Source organism: Sinocyclocheilus grahami, unplaced genomic scaffold (assembly GCF_001515645.1).
Source record: "Sinocyclocheilus grahami isolate Dianchi unplaced genomic scaffold, SAMN03320097.WGS_v1.1 scaffold120.1, whole genome shotgun sequence".
Classification (NCBI taxonomy): domain Eukaryota; kingdom Metazoa; phylum Chordata; class Actinopteri; order Cypriniformes; family Cyprinidae; genus Sinocyclocheilus; species Sinocyclocheilus grahami.
In genome coordinates this window covers 489,114-512,582 of record NW_015505299.1, presented here as the reverse complement: position 1 = coordinate 512,582, position 23,469 = coordinate 489,114, and the positions used below count along the sequence as shown (strand labels likewise).

At 37.1% G+C, this 23,469-nt stretch overlaps 1 long non-coding RNA gene across 1 annotated transcript; it reads left to right on the top strand.

Moving 5' to 3' along the window:
- The first annotated feature begins 528 nt into the window (after positions 1-528).
- Positions 529-22,453, top strand: LOC107589758 (uncharacterized). The gene is made up of 3 exons (XR_001609706.1): positions 529-580; positions 730-763; positions 22,324-22,453. It is a non-coding gene; the product is annotated as an uncharacterized lncRNA (long non-coding RNA).
- The last annotated feature ends 1,016 nt before the right edge of the window (positions 22,454-23,469 follow it).

Sequence of the window (23,469 nt, the reverse complement as noted above, 5' to 3'; positions counted from 1 at the left end):
CGCGGCGGGCTCTGGCTCTCCGTCAGCGGTGGGCTCGGGCATGCGCTGAAATTGCCTTTTTTTTTCACTGGAGGAAACGTTATTATGGACAGAGGACTCGCATTTTGGCAGGAATTGATGGTTTAAAGTTAAAACGTAGTTAAAAAAAAGTTGAACTTTGATGGATTTGTTTCTTACAAACACATACCTTTTCAAGTCACAAGATGTTAACTGATGGACTGGAGTGGTGTGGATTACTTGTGGATTATTGTGATGTTTTTATCAACTGTTTGGACTCTCATTCTGACGGCACCCATTCACTGCAGAGGATCCACTGGTGAGCAAGTGATGCAATGCTACATTTCTCCAAATCTGTTCCCATGAAGAAACAAAGTCATCTTCATCTTGGATGGACTGGGCGCGCGCAAATTTTCATTTCTGGGAGAACTATTCTTTTAAGTATTTTAACATAAAACACACTTCACAGTCATAAATATAGGCTCGCGTTACAAATAAAAGTGTTTATTAAAACATGGTTTGTTTTTTCCACAGATGGAGGTGGATGTAGCAGATGAGAACCACCATTGCACACGCTCAAAAGGTATTCCCCTTCCAGCACTTACACATGACACACAGATGTAATGTGGCGATATGGTCAGACCGGTCTTTTGTTTCAGCAGTAATCTAATCTTCCTCTGTCCTTTCAACTGACCTCGCACGTCCTCTGTCTTTCTCTGTACTTCTTCACAGTTCCCCTGGAGCCAGCCATACAAGAGTTGTTCAGGTCAGTGTTTTTACAGACTGAATCTCACACACACACACACACACACACACGAGCCCACAGGCTGGCAAAGAGGTCTTTACCTGGATAATGGCTGCCAATAAGCAGTGTTGTGATCACGCTTTCCTGTTCTGCTATTTTCCTTCCATCTGTCATGTTTGTTTGGGTGATGATAAAATAGTGTCACTTTGCTAAGCTGCAACTATTTCTCTGTGCAATGACATATGGCTAATTTCTTTCAGAGCCAAGTAATACAACAATTCCCAATACACACTTTTTTTTCCAAACTTGAAGGTTGTTCTAGACTAATGTGACACTCTACAGCATTTCCCCAAAGTGATGTGAGAACTCAACACCACTAGTTCCCTTTCAGTCGGTCACTCTCGACGTCACGTCGGAGGACCGACAAAATTGGGATCTCGCTTAGAGGGACCAATCTACTTCGAGTGTAAACTAAACGAGCCAATGCACATTGGCATGCGATTATTGCATCCAGCTGCTGCTGATCACAGCGTGAGTATAAGTAGGCAGCAGGTGCAGCGCATATTCAGCTTTTCTGAAGGTATCCGTCCCCAAGACTGGTTCGCAGCGATCAACCTGAAGGACGCGTACTTTCATGTTCGATCCTTCCGCGCCACAGGCCATTCCTGCGGTTTGCGTTCGAGGGGCGGGCATACCGGTACAAGGTCCTGCCCTTCGGGCTGTCCCTGTCACCCCGTGTCTTTACGAAAGTTATGGAGGCAGCCCTTGTTCCCACGAGAGAGCAGGGCATTCGCATCAACTACCTCGACGATTGGCTCATACTCGCCCAGTCTCAGGATCAGTTGTGCGAGCACAGGGACTTGGTGAATTAACATTAATAAATATATTGGGTGCATATTGCCTACTATTATTTGTTTATAGAGCTGAAAAGGCTGGAATTTGGCAGCATATTTTTTGCAAGAAATCATGAGTGGGTCTTCATTTTGGGATCAGAACTTCTTCACACTTGGCGTCCTAAAAACAATAAGTTTCAACCTCAGTATTTGGACCAGGACATTCTTTCAACATGTCTCGAGTGACTTTGTTCTTTAGACTGTGAGCACTTGTAATTCTTTAACCAGTTCATTTGTTCTAGTTATCAAGCAGAGTAGAGCACTGGCGATAGCAAGACTAAGGTCATGGGTTTGATTCCCAGGGAATGCATGAACTGATGCAACTGAATTAGATTGAACTGAACTGAATTACAGTGTGTTGCTTTGGATAAACATATCTGTCAAATGCATAAATGCATCAATTGCAAATGCATCACATACACTGAAAAAAAGTGTCATTTATTTAAAGTGCAATTTTATATTGAGCTACTCGAAAATCATGGTTTCCGGTTTAAACCTGTTAAGTTCAGCTTGTCTAAAAGTGGGGTTTGTTCATTTTTCTGGTGTAATTTTTTGTTGTTGTTGTACCTAACAGAAAATATGATGTATATTTTACATTGCTGTAAACATTAAGGACTTTCAAAGCTGACCTTAATTATTTTAAGTAAACTAAATTAAACATTGACTAACTAAATGGTTTTGTTTCATTTGAAGTGAAAATTCAACTTTTGAATCATAGCAAATGTAAGTTTTGTTTATGAAATATTACATTGACCAAACATTTCTCAATTATTGCGAGCTCATAAAAAACGTTTTTCATACAGTAAGATTTCATACAGTAAATGTGTGTTTCTCCAAGTAAATACCTTTTAAGTGATACAAAGTGCATTTCACAGGGACTTTCTAGGTATTTATTAAGCATACTTCTATGCATTTCAGTCCTATTTGCATATTTATAGTCCAAAATGCTTTTCAGGCTCATAATTTACCAGTTGGAAGGATGACATGCTTGTCCAGCATTTCAAGATGAGTATTTGTATCTTCGTGCCAAATGCATACATGGCCAGCAAACAATCTCCATCTCTGAATGGACATCTGTTAATGGATTTTTGTCTAATAGCTTTATATTTTTGGCCTAAAAATTTAACTAAAAACTATTCAGGACACCTGTATGTGACAAATAATAGCAGAGCGTTTCCAGTGTATTAAAAAATAGATTTAAATTTGTATTTGCATTTTTAGCTTTTCTTAGTTTTAGTGTCTAAAAAAATTCTTAATTATTGGAAAAGGCAAAGAATCAAATCTTTTCATACAGCATTTTCAATGGCCCTTGTCTGAATCACACCTGACTTCAGCATCTGACAGCTAGTGTGATTGTCACTGGACGTTTGATGGACAGCTGGTTCTCTGCTGTATTGATTGGCATATCGGAGAAGAAATCCTGGGACTGAAAGGTGGCAAAAGATGGAGGTGAAGATTGCATTACTGTGCACCTGCTCCCTCTCTTTGATGTCACCTCCACCAGCAGCTTAAAGTAGATAATTAAAGATAAATAAAACAACGGTTCAATCATTACTATCAGCCTCTCTCTCTCTCTCTCTCTGTTCCTCTATCTTTCTCTTTCATGCTTCAGATCATTTCTTCTTGAGCTGGTGGCTTCTCATTTGCATGCTTATCAAAGTGTTGACTATCCAACGGGAGCTGCGGTGCTAAGGTGGGATCATTAATATGTTAATTAGTCCTTTTGACACTTTGCTTAAGCATGTGTACAATGTGCCCCTCATCCGTGACTTCAGTCGCATACTCACTGAATGAGCGCGCACTCCCTAAATCCATTCGCCTCTGTTTTATAGCCAATATAAATACTTACAACAGACAAAAAAAAAAAAAAAACGTATTCTTTGAAGTGGCCACTTGTCGGCTAATCTTCCAGTCTACAAAAAAAAATATTGTAATTAGCCTAACACTGTATTGCTTATTGTTGGGGAGTAGCTAACTGAAAGCAGTGGCACTAGTACCTTAAAGGGAAGGTACTAGTCAAAAACAAAGATTTGCTGTTAATTTGTTGTTCAAAAGGATGGTTTGTTCATGAACCAGACTTCTTTCGGGACTGTTTGACTGGCGCTGTAGATTATAGGTAATAATGTTGTAAATAATGTTAAATTTCTTGCACAGAGTGATCGTTTTGCTTCATAAGACCTCAATATAGCATAGCAGTGTTGGGGAGTAACTAGTTGCATGTAACAGCGTTACGCAATTTAATTACAAAATAAATTTAATTGTAATCAGTTATAGTTGCTAAAAACAAATGGTTACACTTTATTTCGATAGTCCACTTTAGACATTCTATTAACTATAAGTAACTACATGTCAACTACATGTTAACTAATTCTCATTAATTTGCAACTACATGTCTACTAACTCTCAGAGTAGACTGTTAGGGTAGGTTTAGGGTTAGTAGAATGTTGACAAAGAAAGTGTTTGAAGATATTAAGCAGACAGTCTACTAATACTCTACTAACTGCTAGTTGACATGTAGTTGCAAAGATCCTTACTGTTAATAAAATGTCTAAAGTGGACTATCGAAATAATGTGTAATTAAATTACAGTTACTTATGAAATGTTAACGATTACAAAAGGGAAGTGAGGGTTACTTGCACAGCTCTTACTAGTTGCACATGCATAGTTGCACAGGAATAGCTGCAAATATGGCTGCCGAGTAAACAAACATTCCTTGAATGGGACTTTGGCAAAGTCCTGTGATCATTCTGCTGTGAGATCCTGCAGTCGAATGTCAGCGCGATGGAGGATAAATTAATGTTACTCTGAGAGATTTCCCTGTTCTGTATGATTTTTACATGTCTATTATGCATTATGTATTTCTGTTTTCATTCTAATATGCTGATTTGTATTTGTAATGCTACAATTGATTTAGATTTCAAATAAATGCTGTTCTTTTGAACTTTCTGTTCATCAGTGAATCCTGAAAAATAAAACGTATCACGGTTTCCACAAAAATATTCGGCAGCACAACTGTTTTCAACATTGATAATAATCAGAAATGTTTCTTGAGCAGCAAATCAGCATATTAGCATGATTTCTGAAGATCATGTGACACTGAAGACTGGAGGAATGATGCTGAAAATTCAGCTTTGATCACAGGAATACATTACATTTAAACATATATTGAAAATGATAACTAAAAAAGGTAACATCTAAATTAATTGGTTTTATTCAAATGAAAAATATTATACCACTGAATCAACCTAAATACATTCATTAATACAGACCGAACTAATTTTTATGGGTTAAAAAAACCCGTTTTATTATTGTAATAATATTTCAGAATATTACTGTTTTACTGTGCTTTTTGATCAAATAAATGCTGCCTTGGTGAGCAAATGAGAAAAAATAATGAACTATCCCAAACATCCCATTTGTGATTGTCAAAACACCGTATATGGTCATCTGTGCAGGTCTTCAGGGATCGTTTGTTAGGACAACTAGACAGATGGGCAACCACCAACCAACACAATGATCACAGTTTAACATTGTGTATCTTACACATGTGTGCCATACTTCCACTGGTGGCAAGCAGCTATAAAAGGAGCCATTAGCAACAAGTAACACACATTTGACAAAGGCTCGCAGTGATCTAAACTCTCAGGTTTCCACTCAGACTCACAGGCCGCCTACTCAGATTCTAGATTACTAGTTTCTCTTCCCCCGCGCTCAGTTTACTCCCAGCTGAATGACTGACACGGCTTTGCTCTTGTAGCAGGCAATCGGTGCAGCCATTTGAGGCGGCTGTGGAATTACAGGAGCTTGCAGACAAACTGCTCATCTAGCAGACCTTTGGCTTTGTGAGAAGATGAATGAGGAAGCGATCTAAACTGAGAGGTGGGGGTGGTGACAGCAACAGGTAGTGATCATGAGGGAGATTAGTTACACCCTCCTGCCTGGCCCGACCCCAAAACCCACCTCATGTACCTCATGAGACCAGACATGCAATTATACAGGTGGCGCGTAACCATGGCGACACAAAAATCTTCAATAATTGTGTGTAGAATGATTGGCTTTCCTTCTTAACTAGATTAAAATCTATAGATTCTGAAGAAGCAACACCACAATTATACAAAGCTTGCATTTATAGGTGAATTTCACGAAATGTGTCCAGGTAATATTTCATGCTGAAATCAATAGACAAAATTATATTTTGATAAAATATTTTTTTATATTTATTTGTATACCTATTTTTATAATAAGCTTTTGAACGTTGCAACATTGCATTGCTACTGTGAAGCAAAAAATGTATAGATTTTTACTACAATATAGTAAAAATGACTGCATTACACAATGAAAATATAGTAGTAATTACAAAAAAAATCTAAAATAAAATTGTGTGCATTACTGATTTTAAATTATTTTTAAGGAGAAACCTTAATTGCTTTGAAACTGCTTAATTGTAATTAAAATAATATCACAATCTTAATGGTCCATAAAATGTTCTTTATGCTTATGCTTTATGCTTCTGTTTTCGGTGTGAAATGTAACCTTGACATTTTCATGTTTAATTAGAAGGAGGACAAGGATTGGTATTGGGTTTGGGATTTGAACTGTCCAGTTAATATTTCTTTCCAAAATCAAGAGAAATAAATTATGTTTTATTAAAGACAATATAGCCTATTTTTAGACTCAGTACGATTTTGTGCATTGTAACATTGCATTGGTAGTATAAAGCAAAAAAGCCAAAAATATATATATACAGTATATTTACTGCAATACAGTTAAAATATAGTATCACACTAATTAAAATAATTACAAAAAAAGTAACATTGTACCATTGCATTGGTACCATAAAGCAATAAAACTATGTATTTTTACGGCAATTAAAAACATGAAGTATTACACTAATGAGAATATTGATAATTAAAAATTAAATTAAATTAAATTAAATTAAATAAATTTTTATTTTTATTACAGAATTATTATTTATTTGCTTAAATGTCATAAACATAATGTCACATGCAGAAACAAAGAATACACACACACATACACGCACACACGCACACACACACACATTTATTTTATTTATTTATTTTTTTAAATTTGATTTTGGGGTGAAATGTGACTTTGACATGTAACATTATTAATGGAAGAAGGACAGGGATTGGGATTAAGTTTAGGATTTGAACTGAGCAGCTGAAATGACAGAAATCACAAATCTCCTTTTTGGAGTTTCTGATGAAGATGCGGCAAGATGACAACACACCAACACACAAGACTGACACACATAATTCAGCGTTGACGGCGACCTCACGCTAATGCACTCACACACATGCAAATAACTTCAGCAGTGTGTGACATCAATGTTTTGAGTGACATTTAGTATCTGGGTTGTGCAAGATGCTCCATAAACGACTCATGAGCAAATCTGTGAAAGCTGAATAATTCATGTGGTGAGAGGTAAAAACAAAGCACCACTGATATTATTTGTTAATAAGATCCTGCAGCTTATGAGGGAGCTGCTGTTAACAGCCTGCCTTTGCTTTTTTAGGCATTTTGTCAGACTTTACAGGCTTCTTTTTGCTTTATATAAACGCTGTTCCAAACCCTAGACAGATGTCTACCTAGACAGTATTTTAAGACATCATGGGCAGTAGGATGTGAGGTCTTCCTACTTGATATATCAGTCTATTAATCACAATTCAGCCATTTCCTGATGTTTGGAAGATGATGCAACAATGCAATGCAACAAAATACTTTAACCTAACCTTAAAAAAATACTAAAAAGAGTGCTTATTACATATATTATATACTTTAAACAAATATACATAAGTGCAAAATGAATGTAATGATTTCAGACATTTTATTGCATGTTGATTGCTATTTGCTATAGCTTTACTAAAGGCTAAAATTTAGGGTTAGGGTTAGGGCTTAGTTGCTTGTTATTACACATATACAAGGACAAGGACAGATTCAAGTGTTTCCAAAATGTATTACAGTTTAAATGTATATTAAATGAAATTAATTGAACTTTGAAGTATCGTTTTGATATATATATAGTATATCTTTATATGCAATTTCATAATTACTTCTACTGAATTTGAAATAGTGTTATGGCACTTAATGGTAAAATAAAATATACTTTAATGGCATTTCTAATTAAACTTGTAAGTCATGTATTTACATATGTTGTAATTACATGTTTGCAATGATGAACTTATAATAATAAAGTACTGCATGTGCTTTAGTATGTTAGTCAACATCAAAATAAGTGTACATCTTTAAAGTAAAGCAAAATATTATTAAAACATAATGATTTAAAATGTACTTTAGAGTAAAACTTAAATGGACATTTTTACAAAGTGTACTTTTAAAATTGTACTTCAGTGTGTTAAGAAACAGTCATGATAGTGTCTATCTTTAAGTACACTTAAGTGGCCTTTTATTTCATTAATATTATATGCAACTACAATTTTTAAAAAAATGCTTTTATAGTTTGTTTATATATATTTAAGATTTGAAGCACACTGCTAGTGCACATTCAATAAAAGTAAGTGCACAAGGAGGTGCTTGATTGTCAACCAGAAACTGAAGGAGAATAAATGCAACTTTTGCAAATAACGTTTGTTTTGCTAAGAGGATCATTTATTTTAACACACCTGTCTGTGCAAACAGCTGAACAGGTTTTTGCTATCATGTACTGTTAAAACTGTCACTTACTGATGCATTGTATTTGCTTGAAAGTGAACATTTACTATTAAATATGAACATGTCCCTGGGTGACGCCATGTTAATATGATATAAGTACACCCGGATTCTGGCTTCCAAATTGGACCTACGATATCAATTGGCTTTTTATTGCACTTTTCCGTATCTATGCAGTATAGAATAACTATAATAAATCACAACATTTGGCAAAATCACATTTTGTAACAGATTTCAGGTTCTGTTTCACTTGAGCTGATGCCTTTCAAGGTAGCAGTCTATGTAGACAGCAGAGCAGCCCACTAGGCTTTGTAACTGAGCTGGAGTGTTTTCTTACCAAACCAGAACCAATCTCATCTTTACATTTACATCTTATATGTAGCCGTGGCTCTTTAAATAAATCTTTGAGTGTCTCCCCATATTACAAATATCCCACTATACTGTAATTTATGGTTCATCTGCTGTTATATAAACTTATACGTAATCTAGCCAATGATGGATTGATATTCTACCCAACTGCCTGAACGCAAAGTAATTATGGGAACAGTAAATAGATTATCGATATTACTTATATAGTGTGGGCTAGCAAAGCGCTGGTGAAATGGATAAGCAGAGCAAAACCAGATTAGGGCTGAATAATGTGCGTAGCTGAATAACTGCATAAATACTGTTGTATAAATAATGTTGCTGTTGTATTGATGTAAGGCAGATATGGGTGTGAGAAATCAGGTTTCTTATGCACAGACACAGCTTTCTGTGCAGATTGTATTGGTCGAGGTATTGACTGGTGTTGGAAAGGTCACTTATCATGAATTACAGTCGCAATTAATATTTGGACATGATGCAATGGTAATACCGTGCGTTTTGGACATATACCATGGTAGCACCATGGTATGCAAAGAACTTTGGAGAACAATGTAAATAGCCGATAAGTACTTTGATAACTACTTATTTCAGTAATAGGGTAATAACTAGGTAATAACCCTGAACCTGGCCATTAACCTAAACTTTTTTTTTTATTATTGGTAAACAAAGATTATTGGAGTGCATTTTAAAAGAAAAAACTATTTCAGTTGTTATACTTCACGTTAAATTCAAAATACTTGCCATTTCTGACATTAAAACTCATTTGAAGCTGTGTTTACTATTACTGATATCCTATTATAGTTTTTATTATTTTTATTATTAGTTCATTAGGCAAGGCAAGTTTATTTATATAGTACATTTCATATACAATGGCAATTCAAAGTGCTTTACTTTGAGTAAAATAATCATAAAAAATTATCACAACAATAAAACAAACAATTTAAAATTGTTTAAAATTAAAAACAGTTAAAAATAGAAAATGATTATACATAAAATAGAGTGCAATCAGTTCGTACGTAGCACAGTACTCATTCAATAAATGCACAGCTAAACAGATGAGTTTTGAGTCTGCATTTAAATGTGGCTTATGTTTTAGCACATCTGATCTCTTCTGGAAACTGATTCCAACTGCGGGCGGCATAATAGCTGAAAGCGGACTCCCCTTGTTTCGTGTGAACCCTTGGTATTTTTTTTTAACTGACTCGATCCTAATGATCTGAGTGCTCTGTTAGGCTTATATTCTGTGAGCATATCTGCAATGTATTTAGGTCCTAGCCCATTGAGTGATTTATAAACGAGTAAAAGCACTTTAAAATCAATCCAAAATATAACTGGAAGCCAGTGTAAGGACCTGAGGACTGGTGTGATATGCTCAGATTTTCTGGTTCTAGTCAGAATTCTGGCAGCAGCGTTCTGGATGAGCTGCAGCTGTCTAATGGTCTTCTTGTGAAGGCCAGTGAGAAGACCATTACAATAGTCCACCCTGCTGGTGATAAAGGCATGAACAAGTTTCTTCAAGTTTTGACTGGAAACAAAACATCTAATTCTTGCAATGTTTTTGAGATGATAGTATGCTGATTTAGTTGCTGCTTTGACGTGACTACTGAAACTAAGGTCTGTCTCCAGAATCACACCAAGATTCTTGACTTGATTTTTAGTTGTTTGAACCCTAGAGTCAAGGTATGCATTCACCTTGAAAACTTAATCTTTGTTTCCAAATGCAATGACTTCAGTTTTCTCTGTGTTTAACTGAAGAAAGTTCTGGCACATCCAACTGTTAATTTCATCAATGCATTGGCAGAGGGAGTCAATGGGGCTGTAATCATTTGGAGATAAGGCTAGGTAAATCTGGGTATCATCAGCATAGCTGTGATAGGCAATTTGGTTCTTTCTCATTATTTGACTTAGTGGGAGCATATATAGGCTAAACAAGAACGGTGCAAGGATTGAGCCTTGTGGGACTCCGCATGTCATGGACGTCCACTTAGACTTAAATGCTCTCTTATACTCACATACTAACCTCTCCCTTCTAAGTATGACCTGAACCATTTGAGTACCATCCCAGAAAGCCCGACCCAGTTTTCAAGTCTCTCTAGAAGTATATTATGATCGACAGTGTCAAACGCAGCACTGAGATATAGTAGTACCAGCACTGATATTTTGCCAGATTCAGAACGTAAGTGAATATCATTTATTATCTTAATGAGTGCTGTCTCTGTGCTGTGATGCGGTCTGAAACCAGATTGAAAACTGTCCAGGTATCCATTTGAGTTTAAGTAGTTGTTCAGCTGACTGAAAACAACATTTTCAATAATCTTGCCAATAAAAGGAAGATTTGATATTGGTCTATAGGTGCTCAATATGGTGTTATCAAGATTGCTCTTTTTCAGAAGGGGCTTAACAACTGCAGTTTTCTTCTAAACAGTTAAGCACAGTTTTGAAAAAAAGATTTGGGAAGTGTGTCAAGATAGCAGGTTAACGATTTAAGGTGCTGTACTATTTCTTCCAAAATGTAGCTATCAATTGCTTCAAAAACAGACATAGCAACTTCTTTTTGAAATTGCGGTCAAATCTGTCTGACCTCTGTATAACTTGAAGATGTGCTAATCACCTTTCTGATATTAATGATCTTCTCAGAAAAGAAGGAAGCAAACTCATTGCATTTGCTGTCGGAGAGCATTTCACTGGGAATCTGACTTGGGGGGGTTTGTCAGTCTCTCAATACTCAACACTTCCCAATAGTAGCAAAAGAGTGCGACTGTTGTTTAAGTTATTGTTTATAAGGTTTGAGAAGAAGGTCTGTCTTGGTGTGGCTAGCTCCACATTGAATGCACGAAGGCTGTCTTTATAGATGCTATAGTGAATTTCAAGATTTGTCTTCCGCCACATCCACTCAGCTTTTCTGCATTGTCTTTTCATACTCTGTACTGCTGCTGATTTTCTCCAGGGTGCTTTTTGTCTGACAGTCTTCATTATAATTTTAATTAATTGTAGTTAATTATAGTTTTCATTATTATTTTTTGTTAAAATTTTAGTAATTTTGTTGTATGTTTTTGTGATTTTTTAAAATTGGTTTATTATCTCTCTCTCTCTCTCTTTCTCTCTTTCTCTCTCGCTCTCTCTCTCTCTCTCTCTCTCTCTCTCTCTCTCTCTCTCTCTCTATATCCACCCTGCTGGTGATAAAGGCATGAACAAGTTTCTTCAAGTTTTGACTGGAAACAAAACATCTAATTCTTGCAATGTTTTTGAGATGATAGTATGCTGATTTAGTTGCTGCTTTGACGTGACTACTGAAACTAAGGTCTGTCTCCAGAATCACACCAAGATTCCTGACTTGATTTTTAGTTGTTAGACCCCTAGAGTCAAGGTATGCATTCACCTTGAAAACTTAATCTTTGTTTCCAAATGCAATGACTTCAGTTTTCTCTGTGTTTAACTGAAGAAAGTTCTGGCACATCCAACTGTTAATTTCATCAATGCATTGGCAGAGGGAGTCAATGGGGCTGTAATCATTTGGAGATAAGGCTAGGTAAATCTGGGTATCATCAGCATAGCTGTGATAGGCAATTTGGTTCTTTCTCATTATTTGACTTAGTGGGAGCATATATAGGCTAAACAAGAACGGTGCAAGGATTGAGCCTTGTGGGACTCCGCATGTCATGGACGTCCACTTAGACTTAAATGCTCTCTTATACTCACATACTAACCTCTCCCTTCTAAGTATGACCTGAACCATTTGAGTACCATCCCAGAAAGCCCGACCCAGTTTTCAAGTCTCTCTAGAAGTATATTATGATCGACAGTGTCAAACGCAGCACTGAGATATAGTAGTACCAGCACTGATATTTTGCCAGATTCAGAACGTAAGTGAATATCATTTATTATCTTAATGAGTGCTGTCTCTGTGCTGTGATGCGGTCTGAAACCAGATTGAAAACTGTCCAGGTATCCATTTGAGTTTAAGTAGTTGTTCAGCTGACTGAAAACAACATTTTCAATAATCTTGCCAATAAAAGGAAGATTTGATATTGGTCTATAGGTGCTCAATATGGTGTTATCAAGATTGCTCTTTTTCAGAAGGGGCTTAACAACTGCAGTTTTCTTCTAAACAGTTAAGCACAGTTTTGAAAAAAAGATTTGGGAAGTGTGTCAAGATAGCAGGTTAACGATTTAAGGTGCTGTACTATTTCTTCCAAAATGTAGCTATCAATTGCTTCAAAAACAGACATAGCAACTTCTTTTTGAAATTGCGGTCAAATCTGTCTGACCTCTGTATAACTTGAAGATGTGCTAATCACCTTTCTGATATTAATGATCTTCTCAGAAAAGAAGGAAGCAAACTCATTGCATTTGCTGTCGGAGAGCATTTCACTGGGAATCTGACTTGGGGGGGTTTGTCAGTCTCTCAATACTCAACACTTCCCAATAGTAGCAAAAGAGTGCGACTGTTGTTTAAGTTATTGTTTATAAGGTTTGAGAAGAAGGTCTGTCTTGGTGTGGCTAGCTCCACATTGAATGCACGAAGGCTGTCTTTATAGATGCTATAGTGAATTTCAAGATTTGTCTTCCGCCACATCCACTCAGCTTTTCTGCATTGTCTTTTCATACTCTGTACTGCTGCTGATTTTCTCCAGGGTGCTTTTTGTCTGACAGTCTTCATTATAATTTTAATTAATTGTAGTTAATTATAGTTTTCATTATTATTTTTTGTTAAAATTTTAGTAATTTTGTTGTATGTTTTTGTGATTTTTTAAAATTGGTTTATTATCTCTCTCTCTCTCTCTTTCTCTCTTTCTCTCTCGCTCTCTCTCTCTCTCTCTCTCTCTCTCTCTCTCTCTCTCTCTCTCTATATATATATATATATATTTTTTTTTACTTATAAATTGAAAATTAGAACCTTGGTAACTTGCTGAAATAATATATGTTTTATCACAGTTATTTTATTTCAATTAACAATTGTTATGGTTTTAGTTTTAGCTTTTATTAATATTTCAAATTATTTATTAATATTTATTTAATATTTAATATTTATTTATTTCCAGTTTAATTTTAATTTTTGTTAAAGTGTTGGTAATTTTGTTGTGTTTAGTTGTTTTTATTATTTCAGTTATTTTATTTCAGGTAACAATTTTTAAGGTTTTAGATTTTAATATTATTTAAAATAATTTTTTTGTATTTATATTTATATTTATATTTTCAGTTTTCATTTTCATTTTTAGAGTGTTAGTAATTGAGTTGTGTTTTTTATTATTATATTTTGTTGTTTTTAATGTCTATATAGATTTTATTAATTTATTTGTTCAGTTTTAGTTTTTAGTTATTTCAGTACAAGTTAAACTAAATGAAAATGTATTTTTGTTAATGTTAACTTAAGTATAAATGTTTTATGGTTTTCTTTTCTTATTTATTTATTTGTTTGTTAACTATAATAACCCTGAATTAAAGTCAGTGGCGTGGCCCAGCATGTGCCCTGTTTGCTGGGTGCCCATGTGGGATGTTTGAGTTCAAGTCTAGTGGCTAATTGTTTTTCTGATGACCATTAGCGTTTGTTTTCTTGCAGGTCATTCTTTTTGATCTGTTATTTAATTATAAGTGTTGCTTTTTTGTTATTTCCTTCTGTATTTATTCAATCGCTGTTCTTTTTTCCTAGAGAGCATGAATACCGGTCCCTTCATTTTCATAGCTGCAGCTGGGTTTAAATAATTGGCTTTTCTTGGCGCAAGCATGTTGGGGACCCGAAGTAGAGCATTTTCCTCCTCATTTGGATTCCGCGGACGGTCTCGGGGTTGTATTATTCATACCTTGACAGAAAGCGCTCGCTAAAAGCACTGGCATGCGGCCAGGCTGGCAGGGCGGGATTTCAGGTGGACAGACAGACAAACTGGCACTATAGCCGGGCGCTGGACCTTTCTAGCTCTGGCAGAAAGACAGAATAAGAGTGAAAGAGAGAGACAGGACTTCCAAATGAACGCTGGGAGCAAGTTGGACTGACAAGCTGGCGCATCGTCACCCAAGCCCTCAGTCTTAGCACTCTATCAATAGAGCTAGTCAAGCAGCACTGCCTGGTGAGGTACATTAATCACGCGCAGCCCCTCCTGTGCTATCACAGCCCACCACTGCAAACCACATTTCCATATTTGATGGAGGCTTAATTTGATTGAATGACTGCATGGAGGAAACCAAATTGCATAGGGAGGTCTACTAACAATAGGCAGTGTGCGGTGTCTAATCAAGTGCTATTGTCAGATATCTGTAAGGGGGTCCACTTCACATGAAGCCAAAATATTCCATACTTTCAAGGGAAGGTCACGTTGTACCTTTCTAATCTTCATGGTAGTTGTGAATTTCTGGGTTCACTTTGAAAATCTATCAATATATATATATGTCTGATATGCGGGAAGTGTTCCAAAAACTAGTGAGCTGCATCATATTTATGTTGCATATAACATTTCCATCCATTTAGATTACACAGTTTTAACATAAACAAGCTAGTAAACTTAATGTGATGCATATTTGTCAGTCATACATAAATGCAATGGGTAAGATTTCTAAATGAATGAATGAATACTATAATGAATAAATGAATGAATGTTGTGAAAACTATTACATTTATGCTGGTAAAAAGTATGAATATGGTTAAAATATAGCTAAATGTGGAACAAGCAATATTCCAACAATGAAACAAATTGGATTTCTTTGAAAAATATATAACCCTGGTTATGTTGTAGCCTATTTAACCCTTGTATGGTGTTCAGGTCTGTGGGACCCGGTTTCATTTTTTATTAAAAGAAAAATGATATGATTTATTATTTTTTCAAACTCAGACTTCTGTGAAGAACATATATCAGAACAAATTTTCAATGACCACACACTGTACCCCCCCCCCCCCCTTTACACATATATATTACATACAAGAAGTTACATTAACCTGAGGCTAATAAAAGTGTGGAATTTTGTAGGTCCTGTGTACCTACTCTGTCCTCCCCCAGGGTTGGGGGCCTCCAAATGTATAGAACTAGCCCTGATCACATTAAGTCACTTTAATAAGTTTATTGTGTTTAAGCTTATATAATCCCAATGGTTGGAAATTTTATATACATTTCAAAACAAATCTTAAATTTAGGTATAAATATTAACTAGGGTTCATGAACCCCAGGGTTTCATCATTTGAAGAAAAGCAAATAATTATATAAATAATAAAAATGCAAAATTAAAATAAATAATAAAAAAATAAAAAACACTTACTAAAATATGAAATATTTGATTTGTTTACTTGCATGTCATGTGTTTGTACATTTTTTTAAATATTAACTTGAAATCTCAAGGCACTTAGAGTAAATGCACCCCTGAGGCACCTACACCTTGTGTATGTGTAAATAAATGCAAATAAATCCACTTGTATCAAATTTGACTGCATACTTTTACATAATACACTTTTACTTACCCATAATATTATCATTGCTAAAACTGGGTACATATGGTTAAAAATAAGCAGTTGATTTAATTAGAAGGCCAATGACCAGAATTGCCATGAGCTAGTGTTTATTTGGCGCCGCTGTCCTGTGGCTGCCGTCGCATCATCCAAGTGGATGCTGCACACTGGTGGTGGTTGAGGAGAGACCCCCCCACATGATTGTAAAGCCCTTTGGGTGTACAACAATACACAATAAAGCGCTATATAAATGCATCATTCATCATTCATTCATTTAAATGTAAACTTACATTCTAGGGAGATGGAACCTGCCAATCAGCTAGACGGCTGACAGATGGACACTGGTTAATTTGCACCTGAACTGTGCTGCTTGTCAGTGTGAGAAGGCTGGGTAAAATGTGCGTCTTTCTTTTGTAGGGAGAGAAGATACATGTGGTGGAATTGGTGGTGCTTTTGGATGGATGGACTTATAGATACATAGATCTGTGGACATATAGATGGATAAATAGAAAGGTGATGGATGGATTGATGGATAGATGGATGGATGGGTGGAACGATGATTGATGGATGGAGAGGTAGAAAGATGACTGATGGATGGATGGATAGAAAGATAATTGGATGGATGGATGACTGGGTGGATGGATGATAGAAAGATGATGAATGGATGGATAGATGATGGATGGATGAATAGAAAGACGACTGATGATTTATTTATTTATTTATTTATTTCAGGTTTATTTAACAGGGACAATGCACATCAACAATACATAAATGCACAATGTGCCAGAATTAGCCAGAAGGCTATTTTGCATCTGCAGTCCCTGGACTGATGGTTAAATTGTCACCCTAAAAATATAGAAATTTAATCAATACATAATACTTGCATACTCTAAAATACATGTGCCATTCACACTAATTCCTAAAAACAAAACATCCGCCTTAAAGTTATACTATACACATAACCAACATCTCAATACCAGCTCACTCATACACACAATCCACTATCAAACAAACTAAACAATATATCAATAATATCACAATATCAATATACAAACAAAAATAATGTAAACATACAAACAAATAACAATGATGATGATTGATGGATGGATAGATGAATTGAAAGATGACTGATTGATGGATGGATGAACAAATGGATAAATGGAAAGATGATAGATGGATGGATGGATGAATGGAAAGATGATGGATGGATGGATGGATAGATGATGGATTCATGAATAGAAATATGACTGATGACGGATGGATGGATTGAAAGATGATTGATTGATTTATTGATGGATAGATGATGGATGGATGGAAAGATGATAGATGGATGGACAAATGATGGATGGATGAATAAAAAATATGACTGATGATGGATGGATGGATTGAAAGATGATTGATAAATGGAAAAATAATAGATGGATGGATGAACTGATAGATACATAGATATGTAGACCGATGGATAGAAAGATGACTGATGGATAGAGGGATGGATGGATAGAAAGATGACTGATGGATGGATGGATGGAAGTGAAGTGACGTGTGGCCAAGTATGGTGACCCATACTCGGAATTTGTGCTCTGCATTTAACCCATCTAAGTGCACACACACACCGTGAACACACACCCGGAGCAGTGGGCAGCCATATTGCTGCAGTGCCCGGGGAGCAGTTGGGGTATTAAGGGTGGAAGAGAGCACAGCTTATTCACTCCCTCTGGATGGATGGATAGAAAGATGATTGATAGATGATGGATGGATGGATAGATATATATATATATAGATAGAAAAATGGTCAGACGGCCTGAAAAATTTACATTCTGCCATCATTTACTCACCCTCAAGTTTTTCCAAACCTGTATGAGTTTGTATGAGTTCCAACATTCTTCAAAATATCTTCTTTTGTGTTCAGCAGAAGAAAGAAACACATACAGGTTTGGAACAACATGAGGGTGAATAAGTGATGACGGGATTTTCATTTTTGGGAAAATTACACCTTTAAAGGAAATTGGTTGTTACTCATTCTCCCTGCAAATGAAAAGGACTCATGTCTGCTGGTCTGAACACTGGATCAATACACCTGCTCCTGCTGCTGGGAGGATCTATAAAATATATATTTGCTGAAGGTATAAAATGCAATTAATCACCTCTTAATATCACAGCTGCAAGGTGTTGTGTGTATGTGTGTGTGTGTGTTTGTGTGTTTGTGTGTCTGTGTGTGAGAGAGAGAGAGAGAGAGAGAGAGAGAGAGAGAGAGAGAGAGTGTAAGAGAAAGAAAGTTAAGGATGTCGATGCAACATAGCAGAGTTTGTTTTGCAATAGTAACCAGCTGACTGTACATTATGCCTTACATATTTGAGCACAGAATGATGGGATTGAATTGAGTCAAGTATTCCTGACAGCCGTGTAATAAGAAATAAAACAGGATTCTGACCTTCTCACATGTCATCCCACATTGACTGCATTGGTTAGAAATCATGAATACCATGATGCAACATTCATTATAACTATGTCAGTTTAGTCCTCAGACTGTTCAATGCATCTTTGAAGGCCGCATGTGCAGCAAGGACTAAATTCCCCCTTATATAACTGACATGAATGTGATAAGACAGACAGGTTATAACCCGTCGTACCACTAGCACACTCTGTCTCCACCTTTCCCTCTTGCTGTCTGCCTGACCGCTCACACCAGGCCTGTGGGGAATGGCTCCTGATTTATTTGGAAGGCCATCGGACAGGATGAGTGGCATTTTAATGTGCTTTTGCGATGTTTGGTCACAAGCACTATTGATGACGGCACGGCAGAGTCATCCATGGAGAGCCGGGGTGCCTTGCGTGATGTCAGCCCTGGAATGAGTTGCCGGTCGTGGTCTCCCAAATGAAATAGTGACCTGTTGGAAGGGTCAGCCCAATAAACTTACATTCTAGGGAGATGGAACCTGCCAATCAGCTAGACGGCTGACAGATGGACACTGGTTAATTTGCACCTGAACTGTGCTGCTTGTCAGTGTGAGAAGGCTGGGTAAAATGTGCGTCTTTCTTTTGTAGGGAGAGAAGATACATGTGGTGGAATTGGTGATGCTTTTGGATGGATGGACTTATAGATACATAGATCTGTGGACATATAGATGGATAAATAGAAAGGTGATGGATGGATTGATGGATAGATGGATGGATGGGTGGAACGATGATTGATGGATGGAGAGGTAGAAAGATGACTGATGGATGGATGAATAGATGGATGGATGGATGGATGGATAGAAAGATAATTGGATGGATGGATGATTGGGTGGATGGATGATAGAAAGATGATGAATGGATGGATAGATGATGGATGGATGAATAGAAAGACGACTGATGATTTATTTATTTATTTATTTATTTCAGGTTTATTTAACAGGGACAATGCACATCAACAATACATAAATGCACAATGTGCCAGAATTAGCCAGAAGGCTATTTTGCATCTGCAGTCCCTGGACTGATGGTAAAATTGTCACCCTAAAAATATAAAAATTTAATCAATACATAATACTTGCATACTCTAAAATACATGTGCCATTCACACTAATTCCTAAAAACAAAACATCCGCCTTAAAGTTATACTATACACATAACCAACATCTCAATACCAGCTCACTCATACACACAATCCACTATCAAACAAACTAAACAATATATCAATAATATCACAATATCAATATACAAACAAAAATAATGTAAACATACAAACAAATAACAATGATGATGATTGATGGATGGATAGATGAATTGAAAGATGACTGATTGATGGATGGATGAACAAATGGATAAATGGAAAGATGATAGATGGATGGATGGATGAATGGAAAGATGATGGATGGATGGATGGATAGATGATGGATTCATGAATAGAAATATGACTGATGACGGATGGATGGATTGAAAGATGATTGATTGATTTATTGATGGATAGATGATGGATGGATGGAAAGATGATAGATGGATGGACAAATGATGGATGGATGAATAAAAAATATGACTGATGATGGATGGATGGATTGAAAGATGATTGATAAATGGAAAAATAATAGATGGATGGATGAACTGATAGATACATAGATATGTAGACCGATGGATAGAAAGATGACTGATGGATAGAGGGATGGATGGATAGAAAGATGACTGATGGATGGATGGATGGAAGTGAAGTGACGTGTGGCCAAGTATGGTGACCCATACTCGGAATTTGTGCTCTGCATTTAACCCATCTAAGTGCACACACACACCGTGAACACACACCCGGAGCAGTGGGCAGCCATATTGCTGCAGTGCCCGGGGAGCAGTTGGGAGTACAGTGCCTTGCTCAAGGGTCAGGGTCACATCAGTCGTGGTATTAAGGGTGGAAGAGAGCACAGCTTATTCACTCCCTCTGGATGGATGGATAGAAAGATGATTGATAGATGATGGATGGATGGATAGATAGATATATATATAGATAGAAAAATGGTCAGACGGCCTGAAAAATTTACATTCTGCCATCATTTACTCACCCTCAAGTTTTTCCAAACCTGTATGAGTTTGTATGAGTTCCAACATTCTTCAAAATATCTTCTTTTGTGTTCAGCAGAAGAAAGAAACACATACAGGTTTGGAACAACATGAGGGTGAATAAGTGATGACGGGATTTTCATTTTTGGGAAAATTACACCTTTAAAGGAAATTGGTTGTTACTCATTCTCCCTGCAAATGAAAAGGACTCATGTCTGCTGGTCTGAACACTGGATCAATACACCTGCTCCTGCTGCTGGGAGGATCTATAAAATATATATTTGCTGAAGGTATAAAATGCAATTAATCACCTCTTAATATCACAGCTGCAAGGTGTTGTGTGTATGTGTGTGTGTGTGTTTGTGTGTCTGTGTGAGAGAGAGAGAGAGAGAGAGAGAGAGAGAGAGAGAGAGAGAGAGAGTACTTGACTATTAAAGTTACCAGGGCATTTGTGATTTAATGGACAGGAATTCAACACAAACTATTGTATAGGTATATCGTATTGGAATTATTATTCAGTATTATTCTACTGTATTTACACATACACATTATTTATCATGAAGTGAATTTCTACCTATTAGATAGATTTATTCAAATAACATAACATAACTATGACAAAACTCTAGACTTTTTGAAACACAAAATGTTATGCATGTTATAATAATTGAGGTTATTTGATTATGGATAGTCAGTATATAAACTGTAAATGTAATATTTAATTTAAAAATAATAATAAAAAATTAATGAATAAAAACTTAAGCAGATGGTCAGTCATATAATCTGTTTAGCAGGTTGTGCTGTTGTGTAAAGTGGTGGAGACTCTTACTGCCTACCGCCATCGCGGTCCCCCTCAGTAGACACACTATTGTGTGGTTTGTGTGGTGCCTAAACACACTACTGCCTTTAGTGTGTAATATAGCTGTTTGTGCTTATAAATAATCTGACAAGTTACAAAGCATAAAGTCGGCGTACAGGGAGTTCATCTCTTCAACAGAAAACACTTCCCTGAAATACATTGTTTGTAGTCCTGCCTTACTTTATTTATTTATTTTCGCTGTAAGGCCAAAAACCATTTTATTAACTTCCAATACTGACTATATATCCTGTAGATTAAAATGATTACAGCTGCTCATTAAGCCTCTAAGCTGAAACTTATTATTTTAAGGGGCTTTACATTTCCAACACACGCTCTTGACCAATCACCTCTTGACCAACAGACTGTGCCAGCTGACCAATCAGAGCAGACTGGGCTTTTTGGAAAGGTGGGATTTAAAGAAACAGGAACTAAAACAGAGCAGAGGGTGAAAAAAGGTGCCGCAGCATGACGGAAAATAATGTATTTATTGAACTTTAAGTCATGTAAATGTGTTCTAGGAGAGCCCCAAAATCAAATTATTAACTTGTAAATGAGAATAATATGCCATATTGTCTTGTTGTCATTCACTGCTAATTAAAAATGGCGTCTACACTGACTAAGGTCTATTGATTGTTCCACTAGTGTAACCCATAAATGATTTGGCATACAGCCTGCTGTATTTGTCCCAATTCAAAACTCCTTCAGCCTGTGCGGCGTAAATGCTGTAGCCTGGTCTTGAGCACAATGGACTGTGCTAAAGCCCAGCAAATTGCAAGCCAGCTTGTTAATTGCCCTTTTCTTATCTCTCCATGTCCAGCGTGTATGGCTGTCCTGTCGCCAAGAAGAGAAAACCCCTGGAGAGTCATACCCTGGAGCCCTCGCCCAAGAGGAAGGTCTTTCTCACAGTCATAGGCCAACAGTCAATGGAGAAATGCTATAACATACACACAAAGATTCAAGGAAACGAGTCAACGGAGTTGCATGAAGTTTTCAATGTCCTAACTCGTTTTCTTATCTTTACTGCTTAACTCAATTCACCAGTTCAACACCGATGTCAGCAGATAGGAGTTTTGTTTGTACTTGCGTTTTGCTTAGTTGACAGCTGAACGCTGAGGTGGTTCTGCCGCGTGCTGGAGGGGATTCCGTTGCTGATTGGCTGTTGATCTGGCGCCGGAAGTTTGAAAGACTTTAAGTTCTTTGAAGATCGTGAAGTTTCACTGAAGTGTTTGAGTTCTTAGATGCTCTCGCTATTGCGGTGGTGCGGCGTGGTGCGCTTTGTCGCGCTCACCAAAAGGAAAGCCAGACGTCTTGATCGGGTAAAAGCAAGCACCGAATCTGTGTTGCAGTGGGGTTTTGATCCGCGGCGTAAGTCCATCCCACAGGTCGCTGTTCCAATCAGACAGTGGCTGCTGGGCTTAGCCACGCCCTGTGTGGTTCCTTTATCATGTACGTCACAAGTTGGGCTCCACTTCCGTGGAGAAATGTCTTTGCAGGGTTTAATAACTTCTATAAGGTGTCGTACAACACACAATGTTCAAAATAAAACATTTTCATCCATACCAAGGTTACTTAAATATCATGACCATTCCTACAAAAGCTAGGGTTGGGTCTGCCTCCTCCAGGGGCAGCGCTTGCAGGCTCACCACCTGATCCTTGAAGGGAGTAGTGGGAACCTTGGGCACATAGCTGGGCCGAGGCCTCAGGATTACCTGGCAGTATGTGTGGGAAAATGCGTGCAGGTCCCCTACCCTCTTGAAGGAGGCCAATGCAAGCAGGAGCAGAGTTTTCATTGATAGAAACTTCAGCTCGACTGTCTGCAAACCGCCCACTGCTGCCTGCTGGCGAGAGAGGAGGGTTAGTGTGGTTCGGTGTTGGTCTGTCTGCAAATCTCCATGCCCTCTTGGGACCCAGCTCCACGGCGCCGCTTACTTGAGGCTGCTGCGGATGTGGCACGGGAGCGGGG